Source organism: Oncorhynchus mykiss, chromosome 9 (genome assembly GCF_057628025.1).
Source record: "Oncorhynchus mykiss isolate SJ-2025 chromosome 9, ASM5762802v1, whole genome shotgun sequence".
NCBI lineage: Eukaryota > Metazoa > Chordata > Actinopteri > Salmoniformes > Salmonidae > Oncorhynchus > Oncorhynchus mykiss.
The window spans coordinates 72,555,058-72,572,276 of NC_143030.1; the positions used below are offsets into that span (position 1 = coordinate 72,555,058).

The following is a 17,219-nucleotide window of genomic DNA, read 5'->3' on the forward strand; positions in this document are numbered from 1 at the left end:
TTTGGATACACCTACTCATTAAAGTTTTTTTTTTTACATTGTAGTTGTTTTTTTTACATTGTAGAATAATCCTCCCCTCAGCAGCCTCCACTGATCCACATCGCTGTATGCTTCAGTTCTCCCTGAGTACATTCTAAGAACATCCATTCTTTCCAGAGCGCCCTTAAAGGGACATTTCTAAAAATGTCTACTTTATATTCATCCTCTCAGCACCATCCCAACATCAATATACAGTACCAGTCAAAAGTTTGGAAACACCGACTCATTCAAGGGTTTTTCTTTATTTGTACTATTTTCTACATTGTAGAATAATAGTGAAGACATCAAAACTATGATATAACACATATGGAATCATGTAGTAACCAAAAAAGTATTAAACACTCTTGGCATTCTCTCAACCAGCTTCATGAGGTTGTCACCTGGAATGCATTTCAATTAACAGGTTAATTTGTGGAATTTCTTTCCTTCTTAATATGTTTGAGCCAATCAGTTGTGTTGTGACAAGGTAGGGGTGGTATACAGAAGAAAGCCCTATTTGGTAAAAGACCAAGTCCATATTATGTCAAGAACAGCTCAAATAAGCAAAGAGAAAAGACAGTCCATCATTACTTTAAGACATGAAGGTCAGTCAATCTGGAAAATGTCAAGAAAGTTTCTTCAAGTGCAGACTCAAAAACCATCAAGCGCTATGATGAAACTGGCTCTCATGAGGACAGCCACAGGAAAGGAAGACCCAGAGTTACCTCTGCTGCAGAGGATAAGTTCATTAGAGTTAACTGCACCTCAGATTGCAGCCCAAATAAATGCTTCACAGAGTTCAAGTAACAGACACACCTCAACATCAACTGTTCAGAGGAGACTGCATGAATCAGGCCTTCATGTCGAATTGCAGCAAAGAAACCACTACTAAAGGATACCAATAAGAAGAAGAGACTTGTTTGGGCCAAGAAACACGAGCAATGAACATTAGACCGGTGGAAATCTGTCCTTTGGTCTGATGATTTTTGGTTCCAACCGCCGTGTCCTTGTGAGACGCAGAGTAGGTGAACAGATGTGTGGTTCCCAACGTGAAGCATGGAGGAGGAGGTGTGATGATGTGGGGGTGCTTTGCTGGTGACACTGTCAGTGAAGAATTCAAAGCACACTTAACCAGCATGGCTACCACAGCATTCTGCAGCAATATGCCATCCCATCTGGTTTGCACTTAGTAGGACTATCATTTGTTTTTCAACAGGACAATGACCCAACACACCTCCAGTGTCATCGATGGCCATCCGGCGTACACGATGTACGACCACGGGGCAGGGGTTTCCAGTACCTGGTTGACTGGGAGGGTTATGGCCCAGAGGAGAGGTGCTTAGTCCCCGCTAGAGACATCCTGGATCCAGCCCTCATCAACCGACTTCCACCGTCGACACCCAGTCAACCAGATATGCACCCAGGTAGGATGCCAGGTGGCATCAACCAGCGTTTTTGTTCTCAGCTCCTGCTTTTCCCAGTCTCTCTTTTTCTCGCTCTCCTGGTTTTGACCCTTGCCTGTCCTGACTCTGAGCCCACCTGCCTGACCACTCTGCCTGCCCCTGACCCCAAGCCTGCCTCCCGACCTGTAACTTTGCCCACCTCTGGATTATTGCCCTCTGCCTACCCTGACCCTGAGCCTGCCTCCCGACCTGTAACTTTGCCCACCTCTGGTTTACTGACCCCTGCCTACCTTGACCTGTCTATTGCCTGCCCCTGTTGGATTATTAAACCATTGTTAATTCGACGTGTCTGCATCTGGGTCTTACCTTCATACCTGATACCTGGCTTTCCCAATCACCCAACCTCAACCCAATTGAGATGGTTTGGGATGAGTTGGAGTGAAGGAAAAGTAGCCAACAAGTGCTCAGCATATGTGGGAACTCCTTCAAGACTGTTGGAAAAGCATTCCAGGTGAAGCTGGATAAGAGAATGCCTGGAGTGTGCAAAGCTGTCATCAAGACAAAGGGTGGCTACTTTGAAGAATGTCACATCTAAAATATATTTAGATTTTTTAACACTTTCATGGTTACTACATCATTCCATATGTGTTATTTCATAGTTTTTATGTCATCATTATTATTCTACAATGTAGAAAATAGTAAAAATAAAGAAAAACCATTGAATGAGTAGGTGTGTTCAAACTTTTGACTGGTATTGTACACTGTACACACACTCACAGATGGTTCATTGGACAGACAGAAAGGGACTGATAGATCTGGGATAAAAAATATTTGAAATCTTTCAAATACTTTCCCCATTTGCTTTTGCCTGTCTGGAGTGCCAGATGGGTGGGGTTTGCAGTTTTGTAACTATACTGTTGGTTCAGTTGCGCCAGGCAAACGCAATCAAGCCCAGCTTAAGTATTTGAGATTATTTCAAATAATATTTGATCCCAGGTCTGCTGACAGATATCTGCACTGAAATGCTTTCGTGAATGTGCTTGATTGTACTTGATTAAAGTTTTCCTTGCTGCTCGTAAAAAAATAAATTACCAGGAATTTGTATAAAGTTGAAGCCCCAAAATCTGAAGAATTGCAAAGTATAGTAAAACAAATCTTTATTATGGAAAGCTTGACATATGTTTTAAGACTTGTAAACACCTGTATTTGAAAGCAAAGGGGAGAAATGGATAAGGTTCACAAACCAGGATGACCTGGTTAAATATACCATGGTAACAATTCAATTCAATACTGTAACTGTATACTTATCTTGTACAGTATATTGTACTGTATCTACTTCCTGTTCTTTTTCTGATGTTTTTCTATTTAGTTTTTTGCTGTAATGATTTTGTTGTCATTGGAAAAGTCAAATAAAATCTATGTAAACAAATTAATAATAATGATTAGGTGCAGCTCACAGCATGGGAATTCACTGCCAACCCAGAGACAGGGAGTCATCTATTTCTCTCTCCCCCCCTCTCTCTCTTTCTCTCTCTTTCTCTTTCTTTCTCTTTCTCTCTGAGTGCAAAACATTGTGGAGGGAGTTTAGCTTTTAAGCCCTTTGTTCATGTTTTATTCACATCATACTGCTCATACGGAATTCAAATGTATGTCCCCCTTCTCTCTTCTCTTCCTTTCCAGCAACCTGCTCTATAAATTATGAATCTTAAACTTCACTGGAAATTTCTCATAGACTTCTTCAGTCTTAAATGTAAGTTATGACGTCAATTGGTCCCATCTTGGTTCACTAGGACGTTTGTAGTGGATTTTACACTATATGGAGTTGTGGAAATGTTCAAATGAAGTGTGTGCGTGTGTGTTTGTGTGTGTGAAGCGTAGCAACAGGCTCAGTGGGATTGTTTTGTTGAGGGATTGACTTTTCTCGGTTGTGTTCCCTAGAACACACACACACACGGGCCCCTGACATGGTAGCGCAACGGAGGGCCTGTCAGTGTACAGACAGCTGTGACATCCAAAAAACAGAGCACACACACACACACACACACACACACACACACACACACACACACACACACACACACACACACACACACACACACTGGGGAGCCTGGCTCTTCCATCTCCCTACCACCACCACACTGTCTCCTGTCTTGTCCTTTACTTCATACAGTTTGGCCATTCAACTCCACGGTGGTTAGGAGAGGTTTGTGAAAAGAGTTTAAAGTGGCTGTGCTAGTGGTTTTGCTGCTAACTTGTGTCTTTGGTTCTTGTGTCTGGTACTTGTACATAGTTTGATGGAAGGCTGGTCCAGTGAAACTCGTATATTGTTTCTCCTAACCACTGTGCCTTTGCCTCTGCAGTGCTTGTTGCTGTTTGGGGTTTTAGATGGGTTTCTATAAAGCGCTTTGTGACAACAGTTGATGTAAAAAGGGCTTTATAACATACATTTGATTGATTGATTGACTGGTGCTTACCTACTTACTTTCTCACTTGATTTGAATTGATCGTTGGGGATATGTTTGGGATATGTTTGTGGTGTTGTATTCTAGCTTGAAACATGCTTATTAATGTTACCATACTAGAACGTATTATGTATAAGGAATGTATAGGTTGGGGTCAATGAAGCGTGGATAGGAACTTGGTGTATGGAAAGTTACTGAGTGAGACAAGGGGAAGTGCAGAAAGGTCATATATTCTGTTCCGTGTTCCTAAGGAGGGAGCCGAAGGTGTAACGGCCGTCGTCGGTGGAAGAAGGTGAGGACCAAGGTGCAGCGTGGTATCCATATTTACATAATAAACATAATAAAAGAACTAAGGTCAGACCATGACAGAAGGCCAACAGTTAGTCTCTGATAAGGCAGGCCAGCTGAGGAACTAGGGAGGAGCGAGGAATTCGGCTCGAGGTCAAGTCAACAGATGAAGTGAGAAGAAACCACTGGGAGGGGGGCCAGAGGGTTCCACCACAACGATCCTTCTTCTACAGTCCTATCTCACACACATACACTTTCACGCCCATGAAAGGTTATAGAATTAGGCAGGGCCATGACTACACCGATGAGAGGAACCAATTAAGTTCCTGACTAGCAACAGAGATGTATTGGCTGTCTAGATGTGTAAGGAGTCCACTCCGCCCAGTCGGAGGGTATAAATATATGTGCTTGTGTAATCATGTCTTGTCTTTGCAGCTGTATGACCCAGTTGGTGAATAAACTTGGTTTGCGCTTTTTCTAGTCATCTGTTTGAGTTATTACTCTGTTTGTTCAGAACATAGCAGTGGCAAATAATAGTTGTTTGAGAATGTACCTCCCTCACTAACAGTTCTAACTGTACGGTTCTCTCATTAAACAACACTGTAATGAACTCTGATTATCTTACAGTAACAAATTATATGAATATACATACATAGAATAGAAATGCCTTTCTATTAGTGCCACACATTACTGTAACAAAACTAAATATGGCCTATTGAACCGGTCCATTCCTCTTTACATGTTCAATGTTGAGAAGCTGCAGAGTCTCAGGGTGACTAAGAATATAACAGTACAGGTAGTGATAGAGATAAAATAATGACGATGAAGAAGAAGAGAGAGGGGGATAAAGGAACAAAAGAGTGTAAGATAGGATGGAAAGAAAAGAGCCCTAATGACGTGGCAAAGGGTTGTGTCTTAGAGAGAGACAGAGAGGGAGGGAGGAGGGGGAAGAGAGAGAGAAAGAGGGATAGACTGCTCCCAAGCACGGTACAGTACATTTCAACGCTACCCTGGAGAGAGAGAGAACACCATGACTGAGTAGCAGCGCGAGAGAGAGAGAGAGAGAGAGAGAGAGAAAGAAAGAGAGCGAGGGAGAGAGCACTCTTCCTACCTTCAACTGAGTAAGTACCCACCCTATTCGACATCGCTTTCTCTCTCAAGACTATTCAGCTGCTTCTCTTCTACTCTATTATCTCTGGTCATTCATTCTGCAGAGAACATAACATTCATATTGTTTGTTTTATCTTGATTTGTTCTTATATTTAAACTTGGGAGTATTTTCTTCTTTCTTTATCAAGATTATACCCATCAAAATCTGAAAAGAGTTGATCTACCAGTACATCGAGATGAAAATAGAATCTTATCACCTTCCTATATCGGCTACCGCTTCTGTTAATATGTTTAGCACTCTGGGGCAATCTCCTGGGTAGCGGCTTTAGGAATGTGGTGGTGTGGTGATAAGGGGTGCAACTGTGCATGTTAAGCAATATAAAATCTGATTGAATATTTCAATGTTCCTTCACTCAAGCTTACAGACAGTAATATCAGTCTGATGTCCAGTGACAGGGCTCTTGCTACATTGCTGATATTGCTGGTGAATGGTCCTGGTGTATTCTGGGATATTAGTTGCAGAATATGGGGTGGGTTAGTGCTGTTCTGTTCAGTTGCTGAGGAGAGGCAGGGCAGGTGTGGAGAAGAAGCTTTGCTGAGGGGCGCACAGTATACTGGCTGGTATATCATGCTTTCTCCTCTCTGTGCTGCATGCGTGTGTGTGTGTGTGTGTGTGTGTGTGTGTGTGTGGCATGCGCTCAGTGTGTGTGTCCTCTGTGTGTGTGCTCAGTGTGTGTGGCATGCACTCATTGTGTGTGTGCGCTCAGTGTGTGTGTGTGTGTGTGTGTGCTCAGTGTGTGTGTGCTCAGATTGTCTGTGTTCAGTGTGTGTGTGAGTGTGAGTGTGCTGTGCGTGGGGGGACGGAGTGCATTTGGGACTGCTAGGCTTCCTGTGTGGGGTCAATTAAGTACTGCATGAGACAGATCACTAAAAGCCTGTCCCGTGAGGAGTGCTTTGTGTGTGTATATGTGTATGTATGTGTGTGTATGTGTGTGTGTATGTGTGTGTGCATGTTTGCTTATGTGTGTGTGTGTACGTGTGTGTGTATGTATTTTGTGTGTGTGCATTGGTGTTTGCGTACCTGCGTGTGTGCCCGTGTATTTGTGTGTGAGTACTGGTGTGTCAGTGTGCAATGCTTTGATTAAATTTGATGAACTAGCACAGTTCCTGTCTCTCGCTGCCTCTTTCCTGTCTCAAGAAATAGGCTCTCTAGTCACTCTGCAGGTCATTTTCTAATGGAATACTTCATGGAAATATAATAGAAATGTGTTTCGTCTATAAAGCTGGTTACACGTTATCTTAACTTTAATGAATAAGCCTGCTTATAAATGTTTTTAAATCCTTTATATGCCAAATTTTGAAACATAAAGGCTCATACATGTTATAACAAGTTAGAAAGCATTATACAGGCCTCTCGGGTGGCGCAGTGGTTAAGGGCTCTGTACTGCAGCGCCAGCTGTGCCATCAGAGACTCTGGGTTTGCACCCAGGCTCTGTCGGAGGTCCGTGGGGCGACGCACAATTGGCCTAGCGTCGTCCAGGTTAGGGAGGGCTTGGCCGGTAGGGATGTCCTTGTCTCATCGCGCACCAGCAACTCCTGTGGCGGGCCGGGCGCAGTGCACGCTAACCAAGGTTGCCAGGTGCACTGTGTTTCCTCCGACACATTGGTGCGGCTTCCGGGTCAGAAGCAGTGTGGCTGTACATCGGCATGACTTTCAACCTTTGTCTCTCCCGAGCCCGTACGGGAGTTGTTGCGATGAGACAATTGGATACCATGAAATTGGAGAGAAAAAGGGGTCAAATAAAAAAAAGAAAAAAAAAGAAAGCTGTTACCCTGTTGGTTTGCAGGGCATATCTGGGACATCGCTCAACCCTTTATTTTACACATCACCAATTCACCAAGCTGAATGACATAACCAGTTACTAGAACCTCCATCCACTGACAGGTTCTCCAGGGTTATAACCTCCATCCACTGACAGGTTCTCCAGGGTTATAACCTCCATCCACTGTGTTACCCTGTTGGTTTGCAGGGCATATCTGGGACATCGCTCAACCCTTTATTTTACACATCACCAATTCACCAAGCTGAATGACATAACCAGTTACTAGAACCTCCATCCACTGACAGGTTCTCCAGGTTTATAACCTCCATCCACTGACAGGTTCTCCAGGGTTAGAATCTCCATCCACTGACAGGTTCTCCAGGGTTAGAACCTCCATCCACTGACAGGTTTCCCAGGGTTAGAACCTCCATCCACTAACAGGTTCTCCAGAACTGGAACCTCCATCCACTGACAGGTTCCCCAGGGCTAGAACATACATCCACTGACAGGTTCTCCAGGGTTAGAACCTCCATCCACTGACAGGTTCCCCAGGGTTAGAACCCCCATCCATTGACAGGTTATCCAGGGTTAGAACCTCAATCTACTGACAGGTTCTCCAGGGCTGGAACCTCCATCCACTGACATGTTTCCCAGGGCTAGAATCATCAAGCCAACTACACTCATAGCTGAGTATTAACATTATCCATAATAATATAACATCTGACTTAGATAAAGGATACGATTTGAAAGATTTTTTTAGAGGGGAACAATATACAGGACCAGTCTTTGACTAGTTTTTACATTCTAGAATAATAGTGAAGACATCAAAACTATGAAATAACATGTGTTAAACAAAGTGTTAAACAAATCTAAATATAGTTTATATTTGAGATTCTACAAAGTAGCCACCGTTGGTCTTGATGACAGCTTTGCACACTCTTGGCATTCTCTCAACCTGGAATGCATTTCAATTAACAGGTGTGCCCTGTTTAAAAGTTCATTTGGGGGATTTCTTTCCTTCTTAATGCATTTGAGCCAATCAGTTGTGTTGTGACAAGGTATGGGTGGTATACAGAAGATAACCATATTTGGTGAAAAACCAAGTCCTTATTATGGCAAGAACAGCTCAAATAAGCAAAGAGAAATGACAGTCCATCATTACTTTAAGACATAAAGATCAGTCAATCCGGAAAATGTCAAGAACTTTGAAAGTTTCTTCAAGTGCAGTCGCAAAAACCATCAAGCGCTGTGATGAAACTGGCTCTCATGAGGCCACAGGAAAGGAAGACCCAGAGTTACCTCTGATGCAGAGGATAAGTTCATTAGAGTTAATTGCACCTCAGATTGCAGGCCAAATAAATGCTTCACAGAGTTCAAGTAACAGACAGAGGAGACCGTGGAAATCTGTCCTTTGGTCTGATGAGTCCAAAGATTTTTGGTTCCAACTGCCCTGTCTTTGTGAGACGCAGAGTAGGTAAACAGATGATCTCTGCATATGCGGTTCCCACCGTGAAGCATTGGAGGAGGATGTGTGATGGTGTGAGGGTGCTTTGCTAGTGACACTGTCTGTGACACTTGGCTAACACAGCATTCTGCAGCGATACACCATCCCATCTGGTTTGCACTTAGTGGGACTATCATTTGTTTTTCAACAGGACAATGACCCAACACACCTCCAGGCTGTTTAAGGGCTATTTGACCAAGTGATGTAGTGCCGCATCAGATGACCTGGCTTCTACAATTACCAAACCTCAACCCAATTGAGATGATTTGGGATGAGTTGGACTGCAGAGTGAAGGAAAAAGCAGCCAACAAGTGCTCAGCATATGTGGGAACTCCTTCAAGACTGTTGGAAAGGCATTCCTCATGAAACAGTGTTTGGTGATGTATTGCCATACAGGATGCAGGTAGCACAGTGCTGTGGGTCTAGGTACAAGGCTGATATGGGTCTATCTAAGATGTAATTATAATATGAACGGAGCAGGAAGCACAGTGCTGTGGGTCTAGGTACAAGGCTGATATGGGTCTATCTAAGATGTAATTATAATATGAAGGGAGCAGGTAGCACAGTGCTGTGGGTCTAGGTACAAGGCTGATATGGGTCTATCTAAGATGTAATTATAATATGAACGGAGCAGGAAGCACAGTGCTGTGGGTCTAGGTACATGGCTGATATGGGTCTATCTAAGATGTAATTATAATATGAACTGAGCAGGCAGCACAGTGCTGGGGGTCTAGGTACATGGCTGATATGGGTCTATCTAAGATGTAATTATAATATGAAGGGTGCAGGAAGCACAGTGCTGTGGGTCTAGGTACATGGCTGATATGGGTCTATCTAAGATGTAATTATAATATGAAGGGAGCAGGAAGCACAGTGCTGTGGGTCTAGGTACAAGGCTGATATGGGTCTATCTAAGATGTAATTATAATATGAAGGGTGCAGGAAGCACAGTGCTGTGGGTCTAGGTACATGGCTGATATGGGTCTATCTAAGATGTAATTATAATATGAACGGAGCAGGAAGCACAGTGCTGGGGGTCTAGGTACATGGCTGATATGGGTCTATCTAAGATGTAATTATAATATGAAGGGTGCAGGCAGCACAGTGCTGTGGGTCTAGGTACAAGGCTGATATGGGTCTATCTAAGATGTAATTATAATATGAAGGGTGCAGGCAGCACGGTACTGTACTGTAGCTACACATCATGGCTGTATATGGGATAGCTCCAGTAGATTCTCAGTAGAGATACTTTGAAGCAGCAGATTGGTTGAGTCTGGTGAATGACTCTGTGTGGGGATAGGCCCTCAGCCAGCCAGGGAGCATAGTGGACTAGGTTTGAAAACTAGGTTTGAAATGGCACCGTATGGCACAGAATATTCCCAATATAGTGACAAAAGTAGTGCACAACATAGGGAAACCCTGGTCAAAAGTAATGCACAACATAGGGAAACCCTGGTCAAAAGTAGTGCGCAACATAGGGAAACCCTGGTCAAAAGTAGTGCACAACATAGGGAAACCCTGGTCAAAAGTAGTGCACAACATAGGGAAACCCTGGTCAAAAGTAGTGCACATCATAGGGAAACCCTGGTCAAAAGTAGTGCGCAACATAGGGAAACCCTGGTCAAAAGTAGTGCACAACATAGGGAAACCCTGGTCAAAAGTAGTGCACAACATAGGGAAACCCTGGTCAAAAGTAGTGCACAACATAGGGAAACCCTGGTCAAAAGTAGTGCACAACATAGGGAAACCCTGGTCAAAAGTAGTGCACAACATAGGGAAACCCTGGTCAAAAGTAGTGCACAACATAGGGAAACCCTGGTCAAAAGTAGTGCACAACATAGGGAAACCCTGGTCAAAAGTAGTGCACAACATAGGGAAACCCTGGTCAAAAGTAGTGCACAACATAGGGAAACCCTGGTCAAAAGTAGTGCACATCATAGGGAAACCCTGGTCAAAAGTAGTGCGCAACATAGGGAAACCCTGGTCAAAAGTAGTGCACAACATAGGGAAACCCTGGTCAAAAGTAGTGCACAACATAGGGAAACCCTGGTCAAAAGTAGTGCACAACATAGGGAAACCCTGGTCAAAAGTAGTGCACAACATAGGGAAACCCTGGTCAAAAGTAGTGCACAACATAGGGAAACCCTGGTCAAAAGTAGTGCACAACATTGGGAAACCCTGGTCAAAAGTAGAAACACGATATAGGTCAAAGGCGGTGCACTGCAATATTTAAGGGATTCCATTTCAGAGGTAACCATAGAGATCAGCGCTCCATTCCCATCCCTTTTCTGCCTCCATATCTTGCTCCTCCTGCTCCTTCTGCTGTAACGTATTCCTCTGTCTATGTAGGGTATGTCTCTGTCTATGTAGCGTATTCCTCTGTCTATGTAGCGTATTCCTCTGTCTATGTAGCGTATTCCTGTCTATGTAGCATATTCCTCTGTCTATGTAGCGTATTCCTCTGTCTATGTAGCGTATTCCTCTGTCTATGTAGTGTATATATCTGTCTATGTAGCATATTCCTCTGTCTATGTAGAGTATTCCTCTGTCTATGTAGTGAATGCCTCTGTCTATGTAGCGTATACCTCTGTCTATGTAGCGTATTCCTCTGTCTATGTAGCGTATTCCTCTGTCTATGTAGCGTATATATCTGTCTATGTAGCATATTCCTGTCTATGTAGCGTATTCCTCTGTCTATGTAGCGTATTCCTCTGTCTATGTAGCATATTCCTGTCTATGTAGCGTATTCCTCTGTCTATGTAGGGTATTCCTCTGTCTATGTAGCGTATTCCTCTGTCTATGTAGGGTATTCCTCTGTCTATGTAGCGTATTCCTCTGTCTATGTAGCGTATATATCTGTCTATGTAGCGTATTCCTCTGTCTATGTAGCGTATATATCTGTCTATGTAGCGTATTCCTCTGTCTATGTAGCGTATATATCTGTCTATGTAGCGTATTCCTCTGTCTATGTAGCGTATATATCTGTCTATGTAGCGTATTCCTCTGTCTATGTAGCGTATATATCTGTCTATGTAGCGTATTCCTCTGTCTATGTAGCATATTCCTCTGTCTATGTAGCGTATATATCTGTCTATGTAGCGTATTCCTCTGTCTATGTAGCATATTCCTCTGTCTATGTAGCGTATATATCTGTCTATGTAGCGTATTCCTCTGTCTATGTAGCGTATATATCTGTCTATGTAGCGTATTCTTCTGTCTATGTAGCGTATTCCTCTGTCTATGTAGCGTATTCCTCTGTCTATGTAGCGTATATATCTGTCTATGTAGCGTATTCCTCTGTCTATGTAGCGTATTCCTCTGTCTATGTAGCGTATTCCTCTGTCTATGTAGCGTATATATCTGTCTATGTAGCGTATTCTTCTGTCTATGTAGCGTATTCCTCTGTCTATGTAGCGTATTCCTCTGTCTATGTAGCGTATATATCTGTCTATGTAGCGTATTCCTCTGTCTATGTAGCGTATATATCTGTCTATGTAGCGTATATATCTGTCTATGTAGCGTATTCCTCTGTCTATGTAGCGTATATATCTGTCTATGTAGCGTATTCCTCTGTTAAATAAAGGTTAAAAAAGTAATAATAGTAATAAAATAATAATTGCATCAGGAATATTTCTAGCCGTAACTGGAGAAGAGACACCTATTTAACAGCGGGCATACAGGCAGACGTGTGTGTCTGTTTGTTTGTGTGTGTCTGTGTGTGTGTTTCAAGTTTTTAAGTTTTATTAGTTGTACATACGGGATACCTCATGCTCCGATAGGAAGGGAGGAGCAAAATGGAGTCGTGGTCAGATTTGCCAAAGGGAGGGCGGGGGAGGGCCTTGTATGCATCGCGGAAGTTAGAGTAGCAGTGATCCAGTGTTTTGCCAGTTTTGCTCCTCCCTTCCTATAGGCAGAAACTCAAACAGGATGTACCCCGTTGAGGACCATTCAACGCTGGTCTGACCAATCGGAATCCACGCTTCAAGATTGTCTTGATCACGCGGACTGGGGCATGTTCTGAGGTAGCCTCAGAGAATAAAATTGATTTATACGCTGATACTGTGAGTGAGTTTCTAAGGAAGTGCATAGGAGATGTTGTACCCACTGTGACTATTAAAACCTATCCTAACCAGTAACCATGGATAGATGGCGGCATTCGCACAAAACTGAAAGCACGAACCATCGCATTTAACCATGGCAAGGTGACTGGGTATATGGCCAAATACAAACAGTGTAGTTATTCTCTCAGCAAGGCAATCAAACAAGCGAAATGTCAGTATAGAGACAAAGTGGAGTCGAAATTCAACGGCTTAGACACAAGACATATGTGGCAGGGTCTACAGACAACTCAGTAGTGTGAAGTAGTGTAATGAGCTCATAAAAGATGGAAGGAACATGTCAAATCACATACAGGTCTTTGGAGTGAAGGCAACTGTCCTAATGACTAACTGGCTGTGATCATCTCTGTACAGTGTAGTGTTCACAGATACTGTCTGATGGTATATCTGGCTTCAATGAATTTGAATGGTCAAAGACATGAGCTCATAGAAGACAGGAGGAACAGGTCGAATCACACCCAGGCCAGGGTTGTGGACTGGAGTGGAGGAACAGGTTGAATCACACCCAGGCCAGGGTTGTGGACTGGAGTGGAGGAACAGGTCGAATCACACCCAGGCCAGGGTTGTGGACTGGAGTGGAGGAACAGGTCGAATCACACCCAGGCCAGGGTTGTGGACTAGAGTGGAGGAACAGGTCGAATCACACCCAGACCAGGGTTGTGGACTGGAGTGGAGGAACAGGTCGAATCACACCCAGGCCAGGGTTGTGGACTGGAGTGGAGGAACAGGTTGAATCACACCCAGGCCAGGGTTGTGGACTGGAGTGGAGGAACAGGTCGAATCACACCCAGGCCAGGGTTGTGGACTGGAGTGGAGGAACAGGTTGAATCACACCCGGGCCAGGGTTGTGGACTGGAGTGGAGGAACAGGTCGAATCACACCCAGGCCAGGGTTGTGGACTGGAGTGGAGGAACAGGTTGAATCACACCCAGGCCAGGGTTGTGGACTAGAGTGGAGGAACAGGTCGAATCACACCCAGGCCAGGGTTGTGGACTGGAGTGGAGGAACAGGTCGAATCACACCCAGGCCAGGGTTGTGGACTGGAGTGGAGGAACAGGTCGAATCACACCCAGGCCAGGGTTGTGGACTGGAGTGGAGGAACAGGTCGAATCACACCCAGGCCAGGGTTGTGGACTGGAGTGGAGGAACAGGTTGAATCACACCCAGGCCAGGGTTGTGGACTAGAGTGGAGGAACAGGTTGAATCACACCCAGGCCAGGGTTGTGGACTGGAGTGGAGGAACAGGTCGAATCACACCCAGGCCAGGGTTGTGGACTGGAGTGGAGGAACAGGTCGAATCACACCCAGGCCAGGGCTGTGGACTGGAGTGGAGGAACAGGTCGAATCACACCCAGGCCAGGGTTGTGGACTGGAGTGGAGGAACAGGTGGAATCACACCCAGGCCAGGGTTGTGGACTAGAGTGGAGGAACAGGTGGAATCACACCCAGGCCAGGGTTGTGGACTGGAGTGGAGGAACAGGTCGAATCACACCCAGGCCAGGGTTGTGGACTAGAGTGGAGGCAACTGCCATAATGACTTCACATGATCTGATCTTTTTGGTCAGTAGGTCTGGTAGGTAGGTCTTTTTGGTCAGTAGGTGTCCACTGTCTGATCAAATATCTGGTTTCAGTGGATTTGGTATAGTTGTGTGGAGTCGTCCAATTCCACTATGCTCTCTCTCTCAAGCGATTTCTACAATACGCAGTGACCTTTGACAAACCTCAGTCCCAGCCATCCTTCTAGAATCGTTCCACCCCCACCTACCCTCCTATCCACCCAGCTTCCAAGGGTGTTCAGATATGCGCGGTACCAGGGAGAAGAGAGGAGGAGAGGAAGGAGAATGGAGGGAGGCTATATTTAGAAAAACCAACTCACAGCAAAAAAAAATATGCCGTTTTCAATCTCCAGTCCTTCGGCTGCTGAGATCTACTGAAACTCTCTTTTTTCTCTCTCTCCCCCACTTTCTCTCTTTCTCTCTATCCCACCACTCTCCCTGCTACCCCACTCTCTCCTTTTTACTTCTCTCTGTCTCTCTCTCCCCTTCTCTATCTCTCTCTTCCCTTTTCTCTCTCTCTCTATCTCTCTCTCTCTCTTCCTCTCCATCCCACCACTCTCCCTGCTTCCTCTCTGTTTCTCTCTCTGTTTCTCTCTCTCTCCCCTTCTCTATCTCTCTATCTCTCTATCTCTCTCTCTCTCTCTCTCTCTCTCTCTTCCTCTCCATCCCACCACTCTCCCTGCTTCCTCTGTTTCTCTCTCTGTTTCTCTCTCTCTCCCCTTCTCTATCTCTCTATCTCTCTATCTCTCTCTCTCTCTCTCTCTTCCTCTCCATCCCACCACTCTCCCTGCTTCCTCTCTGTGTCTCTCTCTCCCCTTCTCTATCTCTCTCTCCCCTTCTCTATCTCTCTCTCCCCTTCTCTCTCTCTCTCTCTCTCTCTCTTCCTCTCCATCCCACCACTCTCCCTGCTTCCTCTCTGTTTCTCTCTCTGTTTCTCTCCCTCTCCCCTTCTCTCTCTCTATCTCTCTCTCTCTCTCTTCCTCTCCATCCCACCACTCTCCCTGCTTCCTCTCTGTTTCTCTCTCTGTTTCTCTCTCCCCCCCCCCCCTCTCTCTCTCTCTCTTCCTCTCTCTCTCTCTTTTTTCTCTTCCCTTCTCGCTCCATCCCACCACTCTCCCTGCTTCCTCTCTGTTTTTCTCTCTCTCTCTCTATTTCTCTCCATCCCGCCACTCTCCATGCCACCTCACTCCCTCCTTTTCACTCTGTTTTTTCCTTCATTCGCTATTTTTCTTCCTCTCTCATTCCCCTCCCTCTGAGTGAGTTAGAACTCCTCTGAGTGCGTTAGAACTCCTCTGCGCTTCAGTAGCTCTTCCAGCACAACACTAATGATGCAAATAGTCATCCCATCTTCTCTGTTCTAAGACCAAGGCGAGCTTGCTGTTCTTTACTAATGTGTGTCTGTGTGTGTGTGTGTGTGTGTGTGTGTGTGTGTGTGTGTGTGTGTGTGTGTGTGTGTGTGTGTGTGTGTGTGTGTGTGTGTGTGTGTGTGTGTGTGTGTGTGTGTGTGTGTGTGTGTGTGCGTGTGCTCGGCGTGCATATGTGTGTGTGTGTTTGAATGCAACACATACATAAAAATATAGCTCTGAGACATTTCAGCTGAAAGTTGTTGATGGGCTGAGTGCACTTTATTCTTAAGCAGCCAGAGTTGAATGAGAGGGAGAGTGGGCAGAGTGAATACTACCAGGTTAATGGCCCATCTAAAGTAGGGTCCTCAGTGCCTGGGGCAGCCTTAGTGGGATAGCTTACAGGCTGAGCTTTAGCCTCTAATAGAACTTGGTCAAGGCCAGGAACAACAGAGCTGGTGTGTTTGTCTGTGTGTGTGTTTGTCTGTGTGTGTGTTTGCGCTCGTGCGTCCGCATGCTTGTCTTGTGTTGCTCTGCCTTGCTCTGCTCTGCCATGCTCTGCTCTGCCTTGTGTTGCTCTGCCTTGCTCTGCTCTGTCTTGTGTTGCTCTGCCTTGCTCTGCTCTGTCTTGCATTGCTCTGCCTTGCTCTGCTCTGTCTTGCATTGCTCTGCCTTGCTCTGCTCTGTCTTGCATTGCTCTGCCTTGCTCTGCTCTGCCATGCTCTGCTCTGCCTTGTGTTGCTCTGCTCTGCCATGCTCTGCTCTGCCTTGTGTGGCTCTGCCTTGCTCTGCTCTGCCTTGTGTTGCTCTGCCTTGCTCTGCTCTGCCTTGCTCTGCCTTGTGTTGCTCTGCCTTGCTCTGCTCTGCCTTGCTCTGCTCTGCTCTGCCTTGCTCTGCTCTGCCTTGCTCTGCTCTGCCTTGCGTTGCTCTGGATTGCTCTGCTCTGCCTTGTGTTGCTCTGTCTTGCTTTGCTCTGTCTTGCGTTGCTCTGCCATGCTCTTCTCTGCCTTGTGTTGCTCAGCCTTGCTCTGCCTTGTTCTGCCTTGCTCTGCTCTGCCTTGCTCTGCCTTGTGTTGCTCTGCCTTGCTCTGCCTTGCTCTGCTCTGCCTTGCTCTGCTCTGCTCTGCCTTGCTCTGCTCTGCCTTGCGTTGCTCTGGATTGCTCTGCTCTGCCTTGTGTTGCTCTGTCTTGCTCTGCTCTGTCTTGTGTTGCTCTGCCTTGCTCTGCTCTGTCTTGCATTGCTCTGCCTTGCTCTGCTCTGTCTTGCATTGCTCTGCCTTGCTCTGCTCTGTCTTGCATTGCTCTGCCTTGCTCTGCTCTGCCATGCTCTGCTCTGCCTTGTGTTGCTCTGCTCTGCCATGCTCTGCTCTGCCTTGTGTGGCTCTGCCTTGCTCTGCTCTGCCTTGTGTTGCTCTGCCTTGCTCTGCTCTGCCTTGCTCTGCCTTGTGTTGCTCTGCCTTGCTCTGCCTTGCTCTGCTCTGCCTTGCTCTGCTCTGCTCTGCCTTGCTCTGCTCTGCCTTGCTCTGCTCTGCCTTGCGTTGCTCTGGATTGCTCTGCTCTGCCTTGTGTTGCTCTGTCTTGCTTTGCTCTGTCT

At 45.5% G+C, this 17,219-nt stretch overlaps 1 protein-coding gene across 2 annotated transcripts in view; it reads left to right on the forward strand.

The window, feature by feature from the left end:
* Positions 1–5,125: 5,125 nt before the first annotated feature.
* LOC110532726 (voltage-dependent L-type calcium channel subunit beta-4) overlaps positions 5,126–17,219 on the forward strand; it is a 42,638-nt gene continuing 30,544 nt past the window's right edge. The window contains exon 1 of one of the 2 annotated variants that reach the window (XM_036988785.2): positions 5,126–5,292. The gene's annotated coding sequence lies outside the window, so the exon portion shown is untranslated. The remainder of the gene's footprint in view (positions 5,293–17,219) is intronic. The other variant, XM_090185308.1, reaches the window with a different exon arrangement.